Source organism: Danio rerio, chromosome 9, assembly GCF_049306965.1.
Source record: "Danio rerio strain Tuebingen ecotype United States chromosome 9, GRCz12tu, whole genome shotgun sequence".
Classification (NCBI taxonomy): Eukaryota; Metazoa; Chordata; class Actinopteri; order Cypriniformes; family Danionidae; genus Danio; species Danio rerio.
In genome coordinates, this window is record NC_133184.1 from 45,264,471 (window position 1) to 45,277,614 (window position 13,144).

Sequence of the window (13,144 nt, forward strand, 5' to 3'; positions counted from 1 at the left end):
CAGAACGGTCAAGAGCATCTGTGCTTAGCATCTCACGCCTTCAAACACCACCACACATTCATTGTGTGTCAGGATTGCTTTCTGAGGCTCAAGTCATTTATTAAATGAACAAAAGATTCATGCAGCTTCTCCCAACAGAAGCAAATTCCATTTTTACGGTTGATTTTCAGTGCCAGATAATCATGAAGTGACGATTTTGTTCTCTTTTGACTTGTTGGATGGAAACGCTGCTTTATTCACACATCTTTTGCCATATTACAGTTTTGCGCATAAAGTTAATTAGCATTTTTGGATAGAAACATCGCTAATGAGTGCAAAATGTGGGAATAAGAGCGAAGTAGAAAAGACCGCAAGCACATAAAACATTTAAATATGAGCAGGAAAAACTGATTTTGTTTGCAATTAGCAAACATTTTAAATCCAGATTTCAGTTTTGTGCAATTTAATTCTAAAAGCATCTGCAATTTTAATTCATGTTTTTGGTCCGCAACCTCATTGTTTCCTATTCTGCATATTTGCATGTTATCATTTTAGACAAAATGTTGCATTATTTTTTTTTGCATATGCTTATTATTTTTCTATCAGAGACTGTGATATATTTGGCAAGATTTTGATCCCATAACGTGTGTTAACATACTCTTCATTTGTCTGTATTAAAAATGGAATATTTAAATATATATTAAAATAAAAAAAGTTCAATATTATTATCGCCCTTTACTTTTTATTTATTACTTTCTATTGTTTTATTGGCAACAGAACAAATTATAAGTCAAATATTATGTAATTTCATCATGGCAAAGACAAAAGTTTATTTTTTAAGTGAAGTTTCACATGCTAATTTTGAGAGGAGCATGTGATATGATTGATCGCAGCTGGTCCTTCATGTGTAATCATTAGTAAGCCAATCGGATCATTCCAAACTTACTTTAAATAGTAAGACTAAGAATACATCCTCATCTTTGTTTTTCGAAGAATCCACCCTCTCTTCCTTTACCACTGGGAACTCTCGAGAACAACCTGATCTCGTACTGCCTTACATGCCCATTGACCAGGCAGGAAGCCTGGGCTCAATTATCTGCGAGCTCAGGGTTGTTATATATTTGAAAAATAATACAAATTTTCCAGGAGGGCTGCTAATTTTGTCTTCAATATATACACACGTTGTGGCTGGAAGGGCATCTGTTGCGTAAAAAAAATAAATAAATATATATATATATATATATATATATATATATATATATATATATATATATATATATATATATATATATATATATATATATATATATATATATGCCAGAGAACTTGGCGGTTCATTCCACTGTGGTGACAACTGATAAATCAGCGACCAAGCCAAAGAAAAATGAATGAATAAATAAATATATACACATGTACACGCATATGTGAAGCTCAAGTGGATAAACATTGTTCATATAATGCTTCCTCTCTGGATTTTACAACTAAAAGCATGTGAGGATTTATGAGTTTGATTAACGACAGATATTAAACAGCATGCAAAGAAACACCATTGAACAGAAAGGCAGCTCTTTGATTGTACTCTCCACAAGAGCTTCTCCACACTTATTGAGAAAGCAAGCGCACATCACCAGCACCATTTTCTTCTGATGGAGACAGCAGGTATAATAACAGCCCTGTGAACATTTTAGAGCTCTGGGTTACAATTTAGTGCTGAGCTGAAGTACAATCTCAAAGCTGAATTAGGGAGCTCTCTTTACTTCCATAAAAGATCAGCGTTTCATAAAGCAACGGTTCAGATTTATTCAACTTAATGGAAACTCAGGAAGAAATAATATGCGAGAGATTAAAGGCTGGCAAATCTTTTATGATTTAAAAGATTCATTTGAATGTAATGCTTTGCTATATTAAGGTTTCATAATAAGAAGTCATTGAGAACGTTTACATAGACACCAACATCTGATTTTAATACATTTAATTTAATTTAATTTATTTATTTAATTATTAATTATTATTAATTAATTATTAATTATTACATGTGGAGTATGCTGATTTTAGTGGCATTATTGAAGAGCATTACAGATGTGTCAACACCACAATCAAACTATTACACCATGTAGTATTTGCGCCACATTTAGACAGGATAGTCCATACACACATGGCTGTTTGACACGATTCTCTGCACCTGCTGAGTCAGTATAATACCAGACACCTGCATAGTGAAATGCTGAGGTTTTTTCTCATACAGTGTGCAGTATCAAATTCCATTAAAACAACACTCTTCCAGCAGTTCATACTCGCATCCTATATCTTGTTTGTCACGGAGGGCATAAACAAAATGTTCTTGAATGAATGTGAAACTGCCAAACTGCTTTTAAAGTAAAAAGAAAAAAGAAAAAAAAACACCCGAAATTACATGAAACTCCAGAGGAAATGTGGATAGCGTGGTGACGCAATGACGTTAATTGAATACTGTGCTATAACATATAAAACATGATCATGAACAGAACATTCAAAAAGCAACTCATGTAACTCATGTAATCATATTATTGTCTCAAGGCAATTCACTCAATTACTGATGTACATGTAAACGTAATCAATATTTTAAATAAACTTTTAGCAAATTGCATTATTGGTGTTGATAATAAACGTGACAAAACCTTTACTCAAAAAATATTTGTTTAAACAACTTATTTAGAATGAGCTCAAAATTTTTTGGAGACAAATTAATTAAACTTAAATGATTTGATGAACTGTGTGGAACCCTGCATTCATTAAGTGCTTAATTAACCATTCATGTGTGTGTGCCCTACTAAATAAACATATGAAGGTTTATAAGATGCAAGTTGAACCTCTTTTAACTTGATTTGAATAATGCTGAATTATGAACAAGATTCTGCAAAAGATCAAACATGTCAGTCAAGTGCATGTTTTCAGCTACTATGCCCCTTGCTGCTGGAATCAGCTTCCAGAAATGATCAGATGTGCTCCAACATTAGGCACACTCAGACTGAAAACACATCAGTTTAGCTGTGCCTTTACTGAATGTGCACTGTGCTACATCCGACCGATCGCACTATTATGTCTTTTTCTTTTTTTGATTCTTTTATAACCTGTTTTAACACATTTTAATCTGTTTTTTTTTCTGTTTTTAATCATTTCTATTGTTTGTTTGTTTTATTTTCTTATACTTGTCTTTTTTTATTCTTGTTTATGTAAAGCACTTTGAATTGCCACTGTGTATGAAATGTGCTATATAAATAAACTTGCCTTGCCTTACATGTGCTTGGTGAATGAAGGTAACAGGCTTGCTTTTGTCATTAAAAGGCATTTACTGCTAATATTAGCATACAAACTTGAATCTGAAGTGCCTTGACTTTGAGTAGACCACAAAACTGTCTTAATAAACTTAACTATTTAATTTTATATTATTTACAGTTTTGCTTCTTATTTTACACATATTTTGTGTTTGAATGATGTTGTAGTTGTGTTACATTTAACTTACACTAAAAAAAATCCTGATAAGTTAGGATAAAAGTAAACTTGTTGCCTCAATTTAATTGTACGGTGGCCGAGAGAGCTTAACATGCTGCAATTTTAGGTCTAAACAATTCACAAAAACGTCAGCATTTTCTTAGAACACAAAGAGTTTTAGGAGACCCTAAAACATGACGAACCTGACTATTTAGTATTAGTATTTATTAGCCTAAATAAACAAAAGACAAGGGATATTAAAAATATTTAAAAAATATAAAAAAAAAAACATTTTTTCAAAGATTTCAAATATCACCTTCAACTTCATTGAGCAATAGTCACAGCACAGCGGCGTCTGTAAAGTTTTTAGGTCAACTTGAAACATTTCCATTGTGTTCCATTCTTATTATGTTGTGAGAAAATGCAGCACGTTTTCGTAAATTGATTGCGTTGTGGGAAAATGCAGCAATTATTTTATGTTTGCGTTTTGAGGATTTGAAGTACGTGTGCTCTCAACTAGATGAAGATCTTTTCTTAATTTGCTGGCGTTTTTTGTAATTGCACGCGTTTTCTCAAATTGCAGAACGTTAAGCTCTCTCGGCCACTGTATAATTGAGTAATGGAGTCTCCCAAAACTTGCAGTTAATTTAACTTGCCAGTTTTTTAGATTATACCCAAATTGTTCAGTTCACCAAACTTAGCGTATGAAAAATATGTTTAATTGAAATCTTGAATCGGTTAAACATTTTTTATTTTTTTTCACACCGCTTTAGTTGGAATAATGAAATGCAAAATAAAAGAAGGACAGAAGAAAAGAAAGGAGGTAAATAACAAGCATATGTACTGCATCCATGTGCATGGTTGCTTATTGTCACACTGTGGGTGCATTTATCTTCTGGAAGTCTTAAAGGCAGACTAATGTGTGTTTGTGAAAAAAAAAAGAAAAGTTTCAAACCAACGTATTTCCCAAGATGCTTAAGCAACCTGGGTTTTGTTTCCTAATGCATGACGCAATACTAATAAACAAATTAGCCTTGATGAGGAAAGGACATAAGTGCTCTATCAATTATGCACAGGTAGACCACACATCAGGGAGAATATCTAAGAAGACACACCTTCTGCCTTGTGTTCACATTACACAGAGAGAGAGAGAGAATGATACCAACAGCAGCCAAATATGTGTCAGCCTGCCACAAACTGCCACATACTGTCAGCCAATGGACAAACCTAAAACAAGAGCATTTTTACAACTGCTGACAGAAACATTACAAACCATTTGAATAAATGTACAGTTGTAATTTAACATTAATTTGGTGTGATTCTGGAGTCAGGTCTGAAATTCAGTAGTCAGTTAGTTAGTAAATCATCATACTATCATCTCAAAAAACATTGCAAGATTTAGATGCTTTGTTCCCAGTGAGGACTTGGAGAAACCTGTTCATGCTTTTATCACCAGCAGAGTGGATTACTGTAATGGACTTCTCATTAGCCTTACCAAAAAGACATCCAGAACGCTGCTGCCGGGATTCTGACCAGAACCAGGAAATCAGAGCACATCTAACCTGTCATCAGGTCTCTACACTGGCTCCCAGTTACATTCAGAATAGATTTTAAAAGTAATTCTACATGTCTATAAATCACTAAATGGCTAAGGACCTCAATACATTACAGATATGCTCACTGAATACAAACCTAACAGATCCCTCAGATCATTAAGGTCAAATAAATTAGAAATTCCAAGAGTTCAGTCAAAGCAAGGTGAATCAGCAACTATGCCCCGTTTCTTTTACTCTGGTTTATGCAAAGCACTTTAAATTACCATTTTGTATGAAATGTGCTATATAAATAAATTAAAAAACAACAATTCATCAATAATATTTTTTTCCTCTTTCATTATATTTTTGATATACAGTTGAAGCCAGAATTATTAGCACCCCTATATTTTTGGACCCCATGTTTATATTCGAGGAATTGTATTCATAACGCAGAATTTAAAAAAATGCAATGTTATATTTTTCCAATATCGAACAGCCCTATTGCAAATCATCGGCAAGAATGTACAGTAAGAATGTAACAGTTTAAACATTTACCGCAGTTTGGAAAGTCAAGGTTTTAAAATTGCTAAAATGTTCTGTTAAGCCATTTCTACAGTATGTGTACGTTTTATTTATTTATTTTTTTAGGGCAACCGTATCTACAGCGGAAAAGGACCTGCCACATCAAAAGCTACTGGTCGGACATCGATTTAACAAACAATGAAAAAAATACAATTTTTAAATGTTTCTTGAAATAAAATGTATAGTGTTTTGTTGCTTTTTACTTAAGACGTTTTAAAAAAAAATTATTTTAGATCAGTAATTACAATACAGTAAAACTGTAATATTTTTGTCCAAAGTTATCATACCATCAGAATTTAATACTGGCCCATGCCTAATGTACAGTTGTGTAATGTATTTCATTGTCTTGTATTTTACCTTTTTTTTTACTCTTTCATAATTTTTTAATCCTCATATTAGTTGTTTTTTTTCTTTCATATTTGCATGAATATTTATCAGAATTCTAATTGTGTTTTTTTCTGTATGTATATATTATATAAACACTTTATGATTTTATTCACCGTTTATGTAATCTGTAATGCTTTGGCAATACTTGACAAGTCATGGCAATAAAGCTGTTTTGAACTGAATTGAATTTATCTGAGAGAGTGAGAGAGAGAGAGAGAGAGAGAGAGAGAGAGAGAGAGAGAGAGAGAGAGAGAGAGAAACACAAAACCTGACGTAAAAGGTCAAATTTTCCAAGGCTCTGTCTGCATTTAAACAGGTACATTTGCCTGAAATTATGTATAAAAAATGCTTTCTGACCAGCAAGCAGTTTCATTCAGCTGTCCACTGTGTATTTGCATTTAGGACATTTCTACTATTGTTATGATTATTCCGAATGAATGAATGAATCGATGAACAAAGGATGCCCAAAAGACACAAAGGGCTAAAGCTTAAAGTCAGTTTAAAGCTTTTGAGGTTGCATATATAATGAGGCTTACTGCAGAATTGCAAATAAGAGAGGATTATTTAGTCCAAGGACAAACAGGAAAACATGGCATGAAACAAAAAGGCACTGAAATCATGTTTTAATGATGCACATGCACTGTACTTACATTCCACTGTCAGTCAGTTATTATTATTGTCTTCAAATGATTGTGTTTTATTCATTACATTCATATGTAAATAAAGGATAATATTAAATCTAATGTGTTTAACAAAACATACATTTTTATAAGGAGCAGCTCAGTAGTTAGCACTGTCACCTCACAGCAAGAAGGTCGCTGGTTCAAGTCCCAACTGGGTCAGTTGGAATTTCTGTCTGGAGTTTGCATGTTCTGCCCGTGTTTACGTGGGTTTCCTCCGAGTGCTCTGGTTACCCCCACAGTCCAAAGACATGTGCTATAGGTGAATTGAATACACTGAATTGTCCGTAGTGTTTGTGTTTGAATGAGTGTGTATGGATGTTTCCCAGTGATAGGTTGCAACTGGAAGGGTATCTGCTGCGTAAAAACATATGCTGGATAAATTGACAGTTCATTCCGCTGTGGCAACCCCAGATTAATAAAGGGACTCAGCCAAAATACATAAATGAATCCATGTATGTATGTATGTATGTATGTATATATGTTTGTCTATAGCTACCATGACCTCATGTTCCGATACTATACTAGCTGAAGTATTGTGATACCAAGAAGTATTGCGATACTGTAATTCATAACTCAAATCCATGATATAAAGAAAACTGTGAGAAATACTATATTAATATGTTATAATACACCTACTTGAAGTGAATTTATGATTCCCTTGTTATTGCAAAAAGTATTTGCACGTCATTTCACCTGAAATGTATTCGTTCTTTTTGTTTATTTCATAGATAACTGACCAACATAAATACATTAAAATAAAGATACAAATTATATCAAATTAGGTTTGCATTAATAATAAAATTAGCCCTTTCCAACCAAATTAGGCTGTATGAAGTTGTCAAAAATTCAGTTTTAATGTTTCTAGGATCTGTTGTTTTTTGCTGTTGTTTTTTTTCAGTCTTATCAGGTACGTAATTGAAAATTTAACTTTGCGAGTTGCTCTTCTTTAAGAGATTGTAGCAGTTATTGTAGCTAGTAAATCATATTTACAGCAGCAGAAATTAATTGATTCAGATTCAATCTGAAGCATCAGAAAACGTGCATTAGGCGACCATAAAATGAGTGAATTCTACACCTTTGGCAACCTTAAAGTGCTCCACAGCACAGACTGTTCAAATAAAAAAAATTATTTTTGCACAAGCGTGTAAGCGTTTTAGTGACTTTCCACATGCAACATGTTGTAGATAGACCGTTAATGACGATACTACCGTTAACAAACTACAGTGACACCGCCAGTATTTTGGAGCCATAGTATCACGATACTACCATAGTTCCAGTAAACCGTGCAACCCTAATATGAGCAATTCCATGCAAATGTCAACCTTGCCATAAAAAAAAATTACATTTTCACCAAAATCGCAAAACTGTTTCTGCGCTTTTTGTGTTAGCAAGTATTTTACAGACCTTTAAAAAATACACAAAAATCTCTGTCAGTGTTTTCAAACAATTATATTTGGTTTACCAAAGTCATTCAAGCGGCAATTTCACATCCGTCACATCCATAACAAAGCTTTTTCCTTATAAATGCAAAAATGTAAAATCAATCATGTTTGTTCTATAGTGATTCAACTTTTATCCTTTTGATTATCATTGTCTCTTTTGGGTAGCGCAGTTCAATTCACACAATTTCTACAAAGTCTGTTGTATACTGTAAACTTGCTGACTTTTTTGTCACATCCATAACGCATGCATATTTTCCTCATTTAAAATATCAAAAAATTATATATATTTACACACACACATCAGTGGTATAAGCAGTGGTGTAAAGTAACTAATTACAAATACTCAAATTACTGTACTCGAGTAGTTTTTCTCAGGAATTGTAATGTACTAAGTAGTTTTATAAATGTGTACCTTTACTTTCCCTTGAGTACATTTTTAGTGCAGTATCTGTACTTTTACTCCACTACTTTCCTTCAACCTGCAGTCACTACTTTATTGTTTCTTGTCTATGGAGAGATTAGAAAAATCAGTCCTGTGATTCCCGTCCAATCAAATCACACACAGAAGGTAAATCGCCTCATAACTACCTCAAGACATGGGTGATTTATAACTGCAGCAAACTGTTACGAAGCATTAATAGTGTCCAAGAAGATGTGCAAAATCTTTACATGCATTGACATAGAGACTGTTTAGATGCATATCACTGATAAGAAGATGACGGATGTTTACTGTATGATGACCAAAATGGCCTTAAACACCCAGCAGGCACAGGATGTAAACATGACGTCAGATTGACGTTGTAACCTAAAGTCATAGGGATGTTGCATTGTGTTTAAAAATAAAAATCATGTTGACGTCAAAACCCAACGTAAGGCAGACATCAATGTCCAACGCTCAACCTAAAACCAACCATCAACGTCTAATGATGTTAAAGCTTGACGTTGTGTGGACATTACCACTATGACGTCAATATGATGCTGGTTTAAGATGATTTTGGTCACTTTCTAACAACCTAAAATAGACCAAATATCAACATCATTTCATGTCATAATTGGACATCAAAATATTATTGTCCTTAGACAATAGAATTATAAGGTTATATCTGACATTTTTGTCAAAATTGAGTTATTCACATGTTCTTATTATATGACAACTTATTTACATTATGTGGTGTTTTTTTTTTTTAGAAAAGTAATGCTTCAATGAATGATCTGCCAGATACAACCTTATAATTCCAATCGGGAAATGACTTTTTAGAGTTAGAAGCTTCTACATCTATTGCACTGTATGAACTGTATTGAACTGTGTGTTTTACTCCAATGTGCAAATGTAAGAGAATTTTGATAATTTACATTTAGAGTCTCTGTCATGTTGATGTATGGAAGAGAAATGTTACACATATAGTGTTTGCTATGGCATGCAAAAACTTTGAAGCTCAATATCTTAAAATCATTTGGAACGCAGACAGAACCTTATAATTCCAAGGTGACGAATAGACATTAGACATAAACTGAATTTTGGTCACCTGACATCACAACCTAAATCTAACCTAATATTATGACGTTGTGTGCCTGCTGGGCAATGACTAAATGCACTACAGAATGTTATGTTTATACACACATGCACATATTACATGTATATGCATCAGCTTTTTACAGTGCAATACTCACTACTCTTCAGTACTATATAAAGGGCTACGTTTTTACTCATGCTTTGAGTAATATTTACAACAGATACTTTTACTCTACTCGCACTACATTTTTTAGGCAAGTAAATGACACTTTTACTTGAGTATGATTTATCAGTACTCTTTCCACCACCGTGTATAAGTACCACTGATGTTTGACGCCAGATTAAATCAGCAAACTAAAGGAACAGGTGAACAAATCCTTCTAATTTGTTTGATTCCATGCTCATTTGTGAAGATCCGATTCATAAGAATCGTCCGTTTAACGGCAAAGCATTCAGAAATAATACAACGTAAAATATAAGAGTAATTCCTCTTCTAAGCTTCGCCATCCCATACACACTCCAAGACATTTTTTATCACAAGAAGCAGTCATCTGCCTCCAACAGCATGAGAGAATAATGTGTGAACTGCCCCTTTAAGTCATGCAAATATCTGTTATACTAAAAAGCCTCGTTCGCTACCAAACAGCAGTTTTGACCGCCACAAGTGCAAAAGCTGAAATATGAAATAAGACAGAAATTTACTCTGAATTAGAAAGCTGTGTGAAGAGGTAAAGTGAACGAGATTTGCACAAAGTTGTTAGATCTACGTTCTAGTGACAAAAAGAGACCAAAAGCCTTTACAGAAAGTCGCGCTTGGAGAGCAAACATTGAATATTTTCTTCTCAAACATTCATTAAATCACACCCTCGAGATGAAACATCAAATATTGCCATGACGTTTTAAGTTGTTGTTCTTGTGACTAAAATCAAGTTGTGACAAGCGGAGCTGTTGTCAGTATTAAGCGCGTATTTGCATATGAATTCTCCAGTGGTTTTCCTACCTGTGCAGCTGATGTTTCCCGGTAAAGTTGAACAGACTTGGCGTCACTCTGTGTTGCAGGTTGCACGGCGCACACGGACTGTGGAGCGATGCGCCGCGTCCTGACTGAAGTTTACGAATCCTACTATAACCACGGCCTCGTGAGTAATATTCACAACACAATGCTTTGCTATTGGTAGCTTCCTGATCTACGCTGACTTGACCTAATTAATATTCAACAGCTGACGTTTCATCATTGACTTAGAACATTGAACGTCAGCGCGGTCTAATTAATTTTCGTGTTTTGAGGCTCGCAATTGGACGGCAACCACACGACGTCGTTAATATTCATAAACTGAAACGTCGCCATAGTATTTTTTTGTTGAATTATCTATTTGGCCGGGGAAAGCTGCACGCATGCTCATCGCGGTACCTCAGGGGCAAGGCTACCTGAAGAGCACATACTGTACGCCCTACTTTCACTGCCTGTACGCTCCCTTCCTCTGTTTCTCTCTGTGGGAAGCAGTCACTTTGCAATTTAGATGCTAATAAAGGAAATAATAACACTAAAATTAAATTGTGTGTTAAGAAAATGTATTATAATTATAAATCAGGAGAAATTTGTGTGTGCAGAAGCTTTTATTAAAAACAGTCAACATTATACACTCACCGGCCACTTTATTAGGTACACCTTATTATTACCCGGTTGGACCCCCTTTTTGCTTTTAGAACTTCCACAATGCTTCGTGGCATAAATTCAGAAAGGTTGCCTACTAGGAATATTCCTCAAAGATATTGGTCCATATTGACATGATAGCATCCCGCAGTTGCAGATTTGTTGGCTGCACATCCATGATACGAATCTCCCATTCCAGCACATCCCAAAGGTGCTCTATTGGATTAAGTTCTGGTGACTGTGGAGGCCATTTAAGTACAGTGAACTCATTGTCATGTTCAAGAAACCAGTTATAGCTGTGGTTATAAAAGGATGGACATGGTCAGCAACAATACTGAGGTAGGCTGTGGCATTGACACGTTGCGCAATTGGTACTAATGAGCCCAAAGTGTGCCAAGAAAATATCCCCCACACCATTACACCCCCACCATCAGACTGAACCGTTGATAAAAGGCAGGATGGACCAATTATTTCATGTTGTTGATGGCAAATTCTGACCCTACCATCTGAATGTTGCAGCAGAAATGGAGACTCATCCGACTAGGCAACATTTTTCCAATCTTCTATTGTTCAATTTTGGTGAGCCTGTGCAAATTGTAGCTTCAGTTTCCTGTTCTTAGCGGACAGGAGTGGCACCCGGTGTGGTCTTCTGCTGCTGTAGCCCATCCACCTCAACGGTTTACGTGTTGTGCGTTCAGAGATGCTCTTCTGCAGGTCCTCGGTTGTCACGAGTGGCTTTTTGAATTACTGCCTTTCTATCAGCTGGAACCAGTCTGGCCATTCTCCTTTGACCTCTGACCAACAAGGCATTTGAGCCCACCGAACTGCCGCTCACTGGATGCTTTTTCCTTTTCGGACTATTCTCTGTAAACCCTAGTGATGGTTAAGCGTGAAAATCCCAGTAGATCAGCAGTTTCTGAAATACTCAGACCAGCCCATCTGGCACCAACAACCATGCCACATTCAAAGCCATTTAAATCACCTTTCTTCCCCATTCTGATGCTCTGTTCGAACTGCAGCAGATCATCTTGACCATGTAAATGCATAAAGTTTCTGCCATGTGATTGGCTGATTAGACATTTGCGTTAAAGAGCAGATAGACAGGTGTACCTAATAAAGTGGCCGTAGAGTTCATGTCCATAATGTTTAATGCAGGTTTATTAGACAACCATTCGATGGTTTTAATGAATCTTCCCACACGATTTTAAACTATAACTCACCTGCAACTACCATTCATGTCAACTGAATCACGTCACATCATATTACCTCCCTATATATTATGACACTGTCACTTTATCATAAGTATCATGTTTACAGGCCTTTTTGCACTGTACACTGCTTTACATCTGCACAACTCTGGTTTGCACTCATTGCGTCTTGCCCTTAAGTGTAATTGTAATGTTTAAATTTGTATTTTTAGATGACATTTTATGTATAATTGTATTTTTTTTCAATTCTTTCTAAAGTTTTACTTTTTGTTTTAATATTACATGTTAGGCACCTAGGGTTTGAGAGTAATGAAATTTCGATTCTCTGTATGTCCTGTACATGTGGTTACAATAAACAATACATGTGGTGACAATAAAGCTGACTTTGAACTGTCCTGAAGCAGTACTCCTCAATTCAGTGTTTCTCAACCACGTTCCTGGAGCACCACTAGCTCTGCACATTTTCTATGTCTCCTTAACCAAACACACCGGATTCAGATCATCAGCTCATTATCACAGACCGAAACACCTGTAATGGGTGTGACAAAGGAGACATCCAAAACAGGCAGTCTTGGTGGTCCTCCAGGAACGTGGTTGAGAAACACTGGGTTAAGTAGTACAGAATGGAATAACCAAAAAAATACATTAAGTTTCTTCAACTCTTAAAGGGATAATTCAACCAATTATGAA

The 13,144-nt window shown here is 35.1% G+C and overlaps 1 protein-coding gene across 8 annotated transcripts in view; it reads right to left on the minus strand.

Annotated features, from left to right (window-relative positions):
- The window catches only part of znf385b (zinc finger protein 385B), a 300,195-nt gene extending 289,521 nt beyond the window's left edge, over positions 1-10,674 (minus strand). For 7 of the 8 annotated variants that reach the window (XR_012384883.1, XR_012384884.1, XM_073911674.1 and 4 more), the window contains exon 1: positions 10,593-10,674. The gene's annotated coding sequence lies outside the window, so the exon portion shown is untranslated. The remainder of the gene's footprint in view (positions 1-10,592) is intronic. The other variant, NM_212793.2, reaches the window with a different exon arrangement.
- Positions 10,675-13,144: the final 2,470 nt, after the last annotated feature.